Genomic DNA, 10,524 nt, shown 5'->3' with positions numbered 1-10,524 from the left:
CGAATCTCGGAGGCTTTGCAAATCTTGTACAGCTCCTAATGTTGTGCGGAGATGGCCCGGCAAGCTCCAAAACACATCGAATCAAGTACGTCGCAGCTGCGCTTGCAATCAAGAACCAACGAATCAGGGCCTTCGCCACCTTCACATGTTCAGCGTCTTTGTCTCGGCAGTCTTCATCGGTTGTGCACCTCTGTTTTCAGCTTAGGAGGTATCGGCCGTCGCGATTCATTGTGATGGTGTTAAGCCTCGGCTAACGTTCGTTTCGGTGGACATCGGTGGTGTGGCACAGTCGGACCCAGAGCTTCGGCTTGAAGATGGCGTGTGCCCGCGGCGCACGCCATCACTTTCTGACATGCCAAATTTCTGACATGCCCTACTGCTTCCAAATTGCAGTGTACGGTTGCTCTCCTTCACTTTCGTTAGTTCGAACTTTCGTTAATTCGGACTGAAGCGGCTTCCCCTTGCGGTTCGAATTAACGAGCTTTTACTGTATTTAGTTACATTCTAGGCTAAAGTTTACTAATCATGTGTGCGAAGTTGTTTTCAATTCTGACTATTAGGTCACGAGTGATTATTATTTAAACTTCGCAATTTGTGGCTGTACTCAATCACGCATTCCCGAAGAAGGGACGAAACTTCAAGTTGAAATCCTGAAATTTTCTTTAATCAAACAGCAAGCCCTTCTCTCAGATTCTATGAAGAGAAAAAAAGCTGTCTTAACTTTGTTGGGGAACCTACATGGAGCAGTGAATTAAGCAAATTTTTCTGCTGGCTCGGTTTGTGCAAATGGACATTATTTTCCGTATACATGCTGATTCGCTACAAGTGTTGCCCATTAGTAGAGCCATACACTTATTACTATCGCTCGCAATTTTTATGAAGCAGTGCTTGAAACAAAAAAAGTTCAGATGGAAAATAAATCACGCAACCGTTTTTTGATGGTCACCATCTGTGCAAAAAGAAAAAAAGAAATAAAGCTGTTTCATGTCATTTCAGGCATTTCTCAAATGTGGCAGCACTAAACATTGCAAAGCTCATAGCATCCATCCATCCAAGCTGGTAAAACAGATTTTTCTCCAGATTTCAAAGCTTGGCTCAGTCTAGTTGCTGCGCCTACCCGACATTCCTTCAAGCACATGTGTTCACAACCACAGCTGCAAAGGCTGCTGAAAGAAAGAAAGAAAAAGGAAGGAAGGAAGGAAGTGCTGGGTACGGCTGACACCTGAACAACTGCTGGAAACGTAAGGTGCAGCCAACGGGAAGACATGTTGGGGAAAGTCAATTACAGGGAGAATGAAAGAGGGGCTGTTTGGTCTACTGTTCACGATAGATGGATAAGGCTGAACCCTTTCAATTGGGTGGCGGCTCACGCCACCTAGATGTGACTAGTAATATATAATGAAATAAAGTACTACTTAGTAGAGGATGAAATTTCACTCCTTGATTTGAGCCACTAGTCAGATAACCTTAATTTGGTATATTTCTGCCCACTTAAAGTCTATTTTGCTGCCACTGTCCCTAAACCCCAATGCTATGAAAAAAATCAGCTCCATTGCTTTGAACTGTAGGGTGAGGCCCTTTACAGGAAAGTATAAGGTGTTTAGCCATTTCCTCCTCGTCTGCCACACACGGTGCATAACGTGTGTATCGCTTGGTATTTGACTTGGTACACTTTGGTCTGCAATACTGCCGTCCTGGCTTCATACAACTACCGTATTTACTTGCATAATGATTGCACTCGCGTAATGATCGCACCCCTAAATTTTGTCGTCAAAATTCGATTTTTAAAATTTCCTGTGGAATGATCGCACCCTGAACTTGCCGCAGCGATATGATGTGTGCCAAGTCTAGCTAATAATGATCGCGCTTACCATCTGTCGAATGCTACGCGAATGACTCTTCAAGACAAACCAAAAGGTCTGCATGCACCAAACATTCTTCAGCAAATACCCCATTTCATTCCTTCCATCACTTTCCGCATTTCCATGACAAAAAAAAAAAAAAAAGCTACGACCAAACTTGCCTTTATTATGTGTAGGCTTTGTTATGGTTGTTGTCAACAACAACAAAAAAGGCTCCTTTCGATTCTTCTCGTCTGCACTCATGGGCACGCAACAAATCGCGAGCGGCAACGATAGCAGCCACGTTTACACTGATATGTTGAAGTGTACCCTAATCATATGCCGACGCTTGTAACACAGCTAAGATATTCACCCACCCTTAGTGGAAACGTGCCGTATTAGGATAGTAGTGAAGACAAATGCTGCAGTTTCCGCAGCATGCCCGCCATGTGTTCCTATGTCACTGGCGGCTAAGCGTGCCCATCTGTTTCTGTCCCCTCAAAGTGGACAGGGCTACGCTTTGCCGCAAACTTGCTGATATTAACAATATTATTCGCTACTGATACGGAAAAAAACTGTTTCAATGCACGTAATATACTCACAAGAAGAAGAAAAAAAAAATTGCATTCGGCGCGTTCGGCTTGCTCCGCTGGCCGCCTTTTTTTTTTGTGTGTCCTGCACTACATACAGTGGCAGCCGCCTATTTGTTGACCTGTTGTCATCCTGCAGCAAATGCGAGATGAAAAAAATTTTTTTTTCTTTTTGCGGGAAATTTAACCTGCGTAATGATCGCACCCCTGAATTTGTGTCAATTTTTTTGGACAAAAAAGTGCAATCGTTATGCGAGTAAATACAGTAAGTGCTTCCCCTTGAATTATCGAAGATATTTTCTTTGGCAATTTTCTGCTTTAAAGTTTTGTATGTTCTCAGTGCTGATTTCGTCTGCATCCCTATTTTCCACAGACCCCTTTCTATTTCTTTAGCCTGTTTCTTAACCGATGACACTTGGTTTGTCCCACCTGCTCTGCCCAAATATTTGCTTGACAATTTTCTGGTTTGCTTCCTCCGTTTTGTGTCAACATACCTCGTGTACAAGTAACTAAAAACTTTCCTGGCCCACCACTTTCCCCCATTTCTCTCTCTCGCTCCTCAAGTTCTATCTTGCTGCTAGCTTGCTTGCCATCGAATGATGTCCATCCCATGTCACCCTATACCCCCTGATTTGGTGTATCTCCATGTACTCCCAAAACAAGCCTATCTACTCCATGTTGCTTAATTTCCAACCTTGCTCAAACCTCTGATCTCATTCACAGGATTGCATTTCCAAAAGTCAGGCTAGAAACCATCACCGCTTTCCAAATCCCTCTCATCACTTTGTACTTATTGTAATTCCGTAGTGCCCTATTTCTCATCACAGCTGCATTCCTGCTACATTTAGTCGTTACATATTTTTCTAGTTTCCATTAGGTACTCAGCCCCATTGTTCGTCCACACGCCAAGATATTTGTACTTGTCCACTACCTCCAGCCACTACCTCCTATATCCTATGCTTGCCGCCCTGATTATCATTGAAAATCATGACTGCCGATTTTTCGTTAAAAAACTTCAAACCTTATCTATCTCCCTCTTTACCGCAGATGTCCATCAGGCCCTGCCAATCTTCCTTGTTGTCATCCATTAGTACTATATCATCCATGTACATGAGTCCTGGTAATGGCTATTCAATCCATTGTCCTTGCTTGAAAAAAGTAAGGTTGAAGCCAAGTTTGCTCCTCTCTAACTTGGTCTGTAATCCTTGTAGCTACAACATGAACAACAAGGGTGAGAGAGGGCACCCATGCCTAAGCCCCTGCTATATGTATATAGGCTCGGTTACCTTTTTTCCCATTTTATAAGCACGTTACTTTTATAGATACCTCTAAAAAGATTAGTTACTCCAGCTTCCACATCTAGTGTGTCCAGTATGTCTCACAAATCCTCTTGGATTGCACTGTCATAGGCTCCCTTGATATCCAGAAATGCTAGCCATAGGGGCCTGTGTTCCTTTCCTGCTATTTTGATACACTGCTTTCTCTTATATATCATGCTCATCGTGCTTAGTCTCCACCCATTGGGAGTTTTACTGTGCATTATTGTTTTGCTCACTACCTCTCAATGTTTGCTTAGATTTTGGGCCAAATGTTTTTGTTAACACAATTGGGATGCAATCAGGACCTGTCGATGTGCTGCTAGGAACCCTCTTTTCTACCCTTTCTCACTATCGTTCACTTGGAGCCACTGCACTAACTGGTCTATCCTCATCTGATAAAGTACATGCAACATTCTTTGTTCTTTAAAATTTTCTGTCATTGTTCTTATATATTCCATTGCCTCATCCCATTCTAGCCGAACACCTTGAGCTGTACCTATGAACCTCTGCTCTAGGCCAGTCTTATTACTCAAGGAGTTCAGATGTTTCCAAAATTTCATAGCTGTATTTCTATTCTTTTTGTTTACTTCTGACAACTATTGGGTCCCCTTTCTTCTAATCTTCTCATTGATCGAGTGGGATGCTTCCCTTCTGCAGTTTAAAAAGTTATCCTGTTTCTTGTCAACATCAGCTTCTGGATCACCCCTCTGCTTAGAGTATCTGGGTTCCCTGAAGGCTTCCTTAGGTGTTATCTGGCTTCCTGATGTTTCCTTATGGGCTCCTCATCCACCAACTCTTCAGTTTGCATTTTTTCCCTTTGGGCTTGACTTGGACCTTGGCAACCGCTATCTAGCTCAAACAGCCCTATTAAATTTGTGCATGTTCTTTCTGCTTTAGTATCCTCGGGAATTATTTCCTCAATTTATTTGGTTGCTATCTACAGTTGCTTTTGCAAGTAAAAAATCCTCATCTGGTCGTTCATCTTGTTTCCTTCCTACTTTCGTTTCTCGTCTACAACTCGGCTTGATACACTTGTGATCACTACCTAGACTTCTGGAGCCACATTCATCTATGTTCATTACCCCTTGCTTATGCATCCTATTTGACGTTAGTGCATAATCTGTCATTGACTGCAGGCTCCCTACCTCCCATATTATACGCCCTTCACACTTCTCAGTAGTGTTACATACAGCTAAGTCATGCCTTCCACACATATCCAGCAGCATGTTGTCTGAGCCTGTGTAACTGTCCATATCTTCTATGTGCGCATTCATGTCTCCAGGTCTAATTATCTTGCACTCTCTTAGCTCGTTAATGTTACTTGCTATGCATTCTACCATTTTCTTGCTTTCCCTTTTAGGCATGAGTGCTCCTTGCATTCCTGTTTGACCCTTTGTAAAATCATACTTAATTTTATGAATGAATACCCCAACTCCAACCCCTTTCTGCTGCCTGTGTGCTATTTTGATATTCCCATGCATAGTCCCATTCACACTATAACAACTAATAGCTCCCCCGATTTCCTTGGGATGTTTCGCGTCCTTTGCACGGTACATAATGAGTGCATGCCAGCTAGCCAGCAGGTTAGGCTATTGTGCCCTTGTGCCCAGAAGCAATTGTTGATGAAGTAAGATTCCAGAAGTTTGCTCCATGCACACTTTCGTCCACGGTGACTTGGGAAGCGTTTTTGAAGTGCACACACAACTTGCCCTCGTCTCCTCCTAGCTCCCAGGCTCGTAGGCCGAGTGCAGATCTGGCCGCGAGAAGAGTCGGCAGGAGAGAGAAAAAAAAAAAAAAACTTTATTGTACGAAGTGGTTCAGTTCCAAAACCTCTTTGTCTGCGAAAAAAAAAGAACACCGACGATTCAATATTCCCTAATCCGAAATGTGAGCACAGCCATATAGGTGTTTTCATATCGCGATATATTAGCTGGCGCGGACAAACTATCTTTTGCGGCACGTTGCAAACGGAGCGATGTGTGACGCTACTGCCTCGCTAATCGGGAGATCGCGAGAGGCAATGCGTGGGTGACGCGTGGGCACGATTCACAACAGTCGCCGCAGACAGGGCTCCGCTCATGCAGCGCTTTGTTTCCATACAGACGACGCGCGCTACTCTGGCGTTATTTCGAAGCCATCGTCACCGCAAAGGCCGTCTTGTATGACATTATGCTTTTATTCTCATACCCTACTCCTCCTCCGTCTCATGGTTCCGCTGCATCCTCCTCCGATTTTCTCCTCGTGCTCTTTTCGCTATCGCCGTCTTTCATCTTTCCATGCGCTCCGCGTTCGCTCTCATCCTTAGCTGTGTTCGTTCGCTCGGTTACGAGGGACAACGCCGAAGCACGCCGCAGGAAGGGCAGCTAGTAGTTGCACCCTAATATGTCACTTTTTCCACAATTTTTCCACCGACGCAGACACTGCGTGTACGTGCGGCTCCCGTTATTGCACGGTGGTTGCCTCAGAAGTTCTGTGGGTTTCTTCGTCACTTGAAAGGAAATTATGGGTTGGAGAGCTTTTCTTGACGCATAAAAAAAAAGGTCATTTGGTTTCTATGCAGTCAGTGTGCTTAGCAGCGTAACACCAAAGCCACTAAGCAACCACGACGGGTCCGAGAGCGAGGGTTCTTGGGATTTGGCCATGAACATGGTTTCATAGGCAGCGGCGTGCATGCAAATGCGGAAAGTGTCCCGTGGGCTTTGCAAATAACTCAGCTATAGTGCGAGTATAACTCGTGATTTTTTTTTCTTTTTGATGCGAAAGGGTGAAATGGCTCATTGAGTGAAAAAGCCTCGCGTCTCGAGTCTGTAGCAGCGAAACGGCACCTAAGCTTCCGTTGCCATTGGCTGCGACGCCACGGCACGAGCGCACCTCGACGGCGCAGAACGGGCGAAGGGTAGCGCGCCAGGTTTTGCGTCAGGGAAGACGGCTTCACCGCCTCGCCATGTTATACCCTCGATCTCGGACCCGTCGTGGTTGCTTAGTGGCTTTGGTGTTACGCTGCTAAGCACGAAGTCCCGGGATCAAATCCCGGCCACAGCGGCCGCATATCGATGGGGGGTGAAATATAAAGAACACTAATATACTTAGATTTAGGTGCACGTTAAAGAACCCCAGGTGGTTAAAATTAATCCAGAGTCCCCCTTTACGGCCTGCCTCATAAACAAATCGTGGTTTTTGCACGTAAAACTTAACCCTCGCTCTCGGAAGCCGGTGTTATCCGCGCGTCCTTTGTCCGCTCAAGCTCTCGCCAGCGTTTAACTGCGCCTCGTTAAGGCCAAATTAAAGTGTGGCAAGCATGTATGTCTCAACGCGCTCGCTTGACCGCGGAGTTAGTAACTCGAAGGGGCGCTCAGCGGCGTTCAATTGGACATTAATGCTTTCGCATTCACAAGTAAGTGCTTAGATGTCCTCGGGCCTTTTTTTTAAATTTTTTGTCCTTTTAGAGAACTTATTGAAACAGGAAGGGTAACAGTCAGAAGATTAGCACATGCCGAAGCTATGCAACTGCTCGACGAGAAAAAGATAATCCCAGAGACATTCGACAGTACATCTCTGCAGCCCCCATTCCAAGAAATATGCATCAAACCACCATGAACGAAAAAGAAAAGCCAGAATAGAGTCTCTCCGAAAATCCTATGGCCGAAATCCGGACACATGATACGCCGATGCAGCGAAATGTACAGGAGCTGCGGCTCATGCGATCAGCGTCGTCGACAGCAAGGGTAAAGAGAGAACGGCAGCTAAACAAGAGAAATAGATACGGCAGAAGAAAAGGCAATACCCTTAGCCATCTGAACCTGTGGGGAGGGAGCAATAATACTCACAGATTCACAAGCAGCTTGCCGGAATTTTCAGAAAGGGAGAATCTAGGCAGGTCCTACAAATCCTCGCGGAAACGGCAAAGAAGTATCCACCAGAAATACACATCGTTTGGACTCGGTCGCACGAGTCCCTGCCGGGGAATGAGGCAGCCGAGAACTTCGCCCGAGCTCACGTTCACCGGGCTTTCTCACAGGACGCACCAAGGAGATCCTGCAAAAGTACAGTGATATTCCGCAACACTACAGGCTAGACAGTAGAACTTACCCGCCACCTCATCCCAGCCTAACTAGGGAAGAGGCAGTAACCCTCAGGAAATTGCAAACCAACAGCTGCGTCCACGGTATCCTATTGCACCGAATCTCACCTACTCAGCATTCATATTTCTGCATGTACTGTAATGTTCCAGACACCCTATTGCATATTGTACGGCGATGTGTCGGGAAAAAAGAAACCGTAGACACCCAAACACTAACAGAAGAGCAGTTGGAGGCCAAGCTATCAGACCTGGACCCGAAGAGACAGCGCAGCCTCATCAAACGGGCACGGAAGATAAGCATGGCCCGCTGCTACCTGGAATAAGCCAGGTTGCACAAAAGGGACACATTACGTTATTTTTTCACCTTTCATCCGAGACAACGAAAACGCCCAAAGAAGACGCGGAATAGAAGCTCATACTCTAGAAATGTCTTATATCTAGCTTAATGTCCGGCTTGAATCCATTTTTAAAAACGTCGCTAAACACCCCCTCTAGAAAAGGGGTTTGCAAATACCAAAAGAATCTCGCCGAAACTGCTGTCAGAATTGGTTTTCGAACCGTCGTGAAGAATCCAGTTCAGTGTTTCGCTCTTGTTTTTGCGGCCTAGCTTTACTTTCTTTGTACAATGGAAACGGAAAAAGATCAGCGCGAGTAACCGGTGATTGGAGCAGCGAAATTGCGGCACATGGCTAAGGAGCGAGCGTGTCGAGCCGTTCCCACTCTTCGCACACCAAGGTAGTTCGATCTACCCCTTGTGGTTTGGAAGTACTTATTTGGTTTGATGGCTGGTCCAACGTACGAACCAGAGCTAAACAGATTATGATACATATCCGTAATCGCGCGGCCGCCGTTGTCGATGAATTCTGATTTCGCCGCGTAACAAACTTGGAGATAGAGCTCAGCACTCTCGCTATCTGCATACGCCGGCACAACAGCGTCACGTATCGCAATTTCGTTGCCCAGGTCGGCGGTCACTTTCCTAACCTTTGCAACAGCACGTGCGAAAGGAAGCTCTTGCACCGTAATAAGTAGATCCCCAAACAGATATTGATGAAGTATGATTTTATTTTCAAATTGGCAACACTTACAGTACATCGGTGTAATTATTATACCACTGACAATGTGAAAATGAACGCAGTCGTTCTCGAACACAGCAGATCGGAAATGTAGAAAAAGGTAAAAAGGCTTCAAAGTAATCATAATAGCAGAAACTTGTAGTAATATGGTGTGGTAAACTACAACCAAGTAAAAAAAATGCCATCAAGTTTTCATAGAACACTTGAAAGGTTGATCTTCAACAAAGACCTTTAGCTTTTCAATAGAATTTGTCACTACTAGTACAGAAGTAGCAGGCTGTAATCCTTGGCAAAAACACAGGTTACCTAAACCTAATAGATTTTTCTAGAATGAATAACAGTACATTGAGACAGCCATTCGGAAAAATACATAACTAGATGAAAGCAACTGTAGGCTACAAAAACCGACTCCCCACTTCTAATAAAAAATAGCCTCTGCAAAGAGCACAAAGGCGCTGAACTTGTAATTCATCCTTTCAAGTGCCCAGAGCCTGAAGGTGCGTGCCAAACTTTTTTTTATTGGCTCCATGTGGTTTTGATTAACATAAAATGAATAATAATATTTGGGGTTTTACGTGCCAAAACCACTTTCTGATTGAGGCACGCCGTAGTGGAGGACTCCGGAAATTTTGACCACCTGGGGTTCTTTACGTGCACCTAAATCTAAGCACACGGGTGTTTTCGCCCCCATCGAAATGCGGCCGCCGTGGCCGGGATTCGATCCCGCGACCTCGTGCTCAGCAGCCCAACACCATAGCCGCTGAGCAACCACGGCGGGTAACATAAAATTAGGCACCTCAGTTTCTCTTCCAGTAAATTTCTAGTTGCATATGAATCCTCTGAAGCAATATATTGAACAAAAAAGTATCTCGAATTAATTTCTTACCGCCTCATATAACAAGTAGCAACACAATTGCAGGTAAATGTATGTGGCATACTAAATAAAAAAAATCATGAGCCATTCTACTCCGCGAGGGTGGATGACCAGCGAAACTGTTTACCATACGACACAGAGGTGACACAGAATTTTGAACATAGGTACGGACTCATTGACTGTGATAGCTATATGCATTCGCGTGGACGGTGGGGCCGCCGCCCCGAGGAGCCAGAGGAAACTAGACACACGTGACGTTTCGGCGGGGCCGCCACCTCGGGAGAGCGGAAGGAAAGGAGAGGAGGTATGCAAGCGCTTGGAACGCCGACAAAGAGAGGGCGGTGCGAACGTAGACACGGCCGACGCGGGTCAAAGTGTTGTATCTCTTCTTATCAGCTTAATATCTGATACGGGTTGTATTTGGCCCCAAGATATTAAATTTACTTTTGCAAGTAGGCGTATTGCTTGAAGCGTGCTTCACCTCCTCCGTCAGTCGGTCCGGTATTGCACTGTCTTCGGGATCGGCCCACGTTTTTTGGCCTACTGACGTCGACCCTCTGGAATCTAGCCATATACAGCTGCGCTGTACTATTCACAACAATGTAGATAGTTGTACACCATATAACAGGGACCTACAGTCATGGTAACACAAAAACAAATCTCGTGGAAAGCTCGAGAATGGGACACTGCCCCATTAGCACTAATCTTCCAATCGATACAGTCACTGCAGCACAGTCCTAAAA

General features: G+C 45.3%; 2 pseudogenes; one reads left to right on the top strand and one right to left on the bottom strand.

The window, feature by feature from the left end:
* Positions 1 to 1,411: 1,411 nt before the first annotated feature.
* Positions 1,412 to 3,519, bottom strand: LOC139061344 (uncharacterized; annotated as a pseudogene).
* Positions 3,520 to 10,134: 6,615 nt separating this feature from the next.
* LOC139055028 (U2 spliceosomal RNA) lies at positions 10,135 to 10,316 on the top strand (annotated as a pseudogene).
* The last annotated feature ends 208 nt before the right edge of the window (positions 10,317 to 10,524 follow it).

The sequence above is a fragment of the Dermacentor albipictus genome, chromosome 1 (assembly GCF_038994185.2).
Source record: "Dermacentor albipictus isolate Rhodes 1998 colony chromosome 1, USDA_Dalb.pri_finalv2, whole genome shotgun sequence".
Classification (NCBI taxonomy): domain Eukaryota; kingdom Metazoa; phylum Arthropoda; class Arachnida; order Ixodida; family Ixodidae; genus Dermacentor; species Dermacentor albipictus.
The sequence above is the reverse complement of the archived record's forward strand: the minus strand, read 5'-3'. Positions and strand labels throughout refer to the sequence as shown.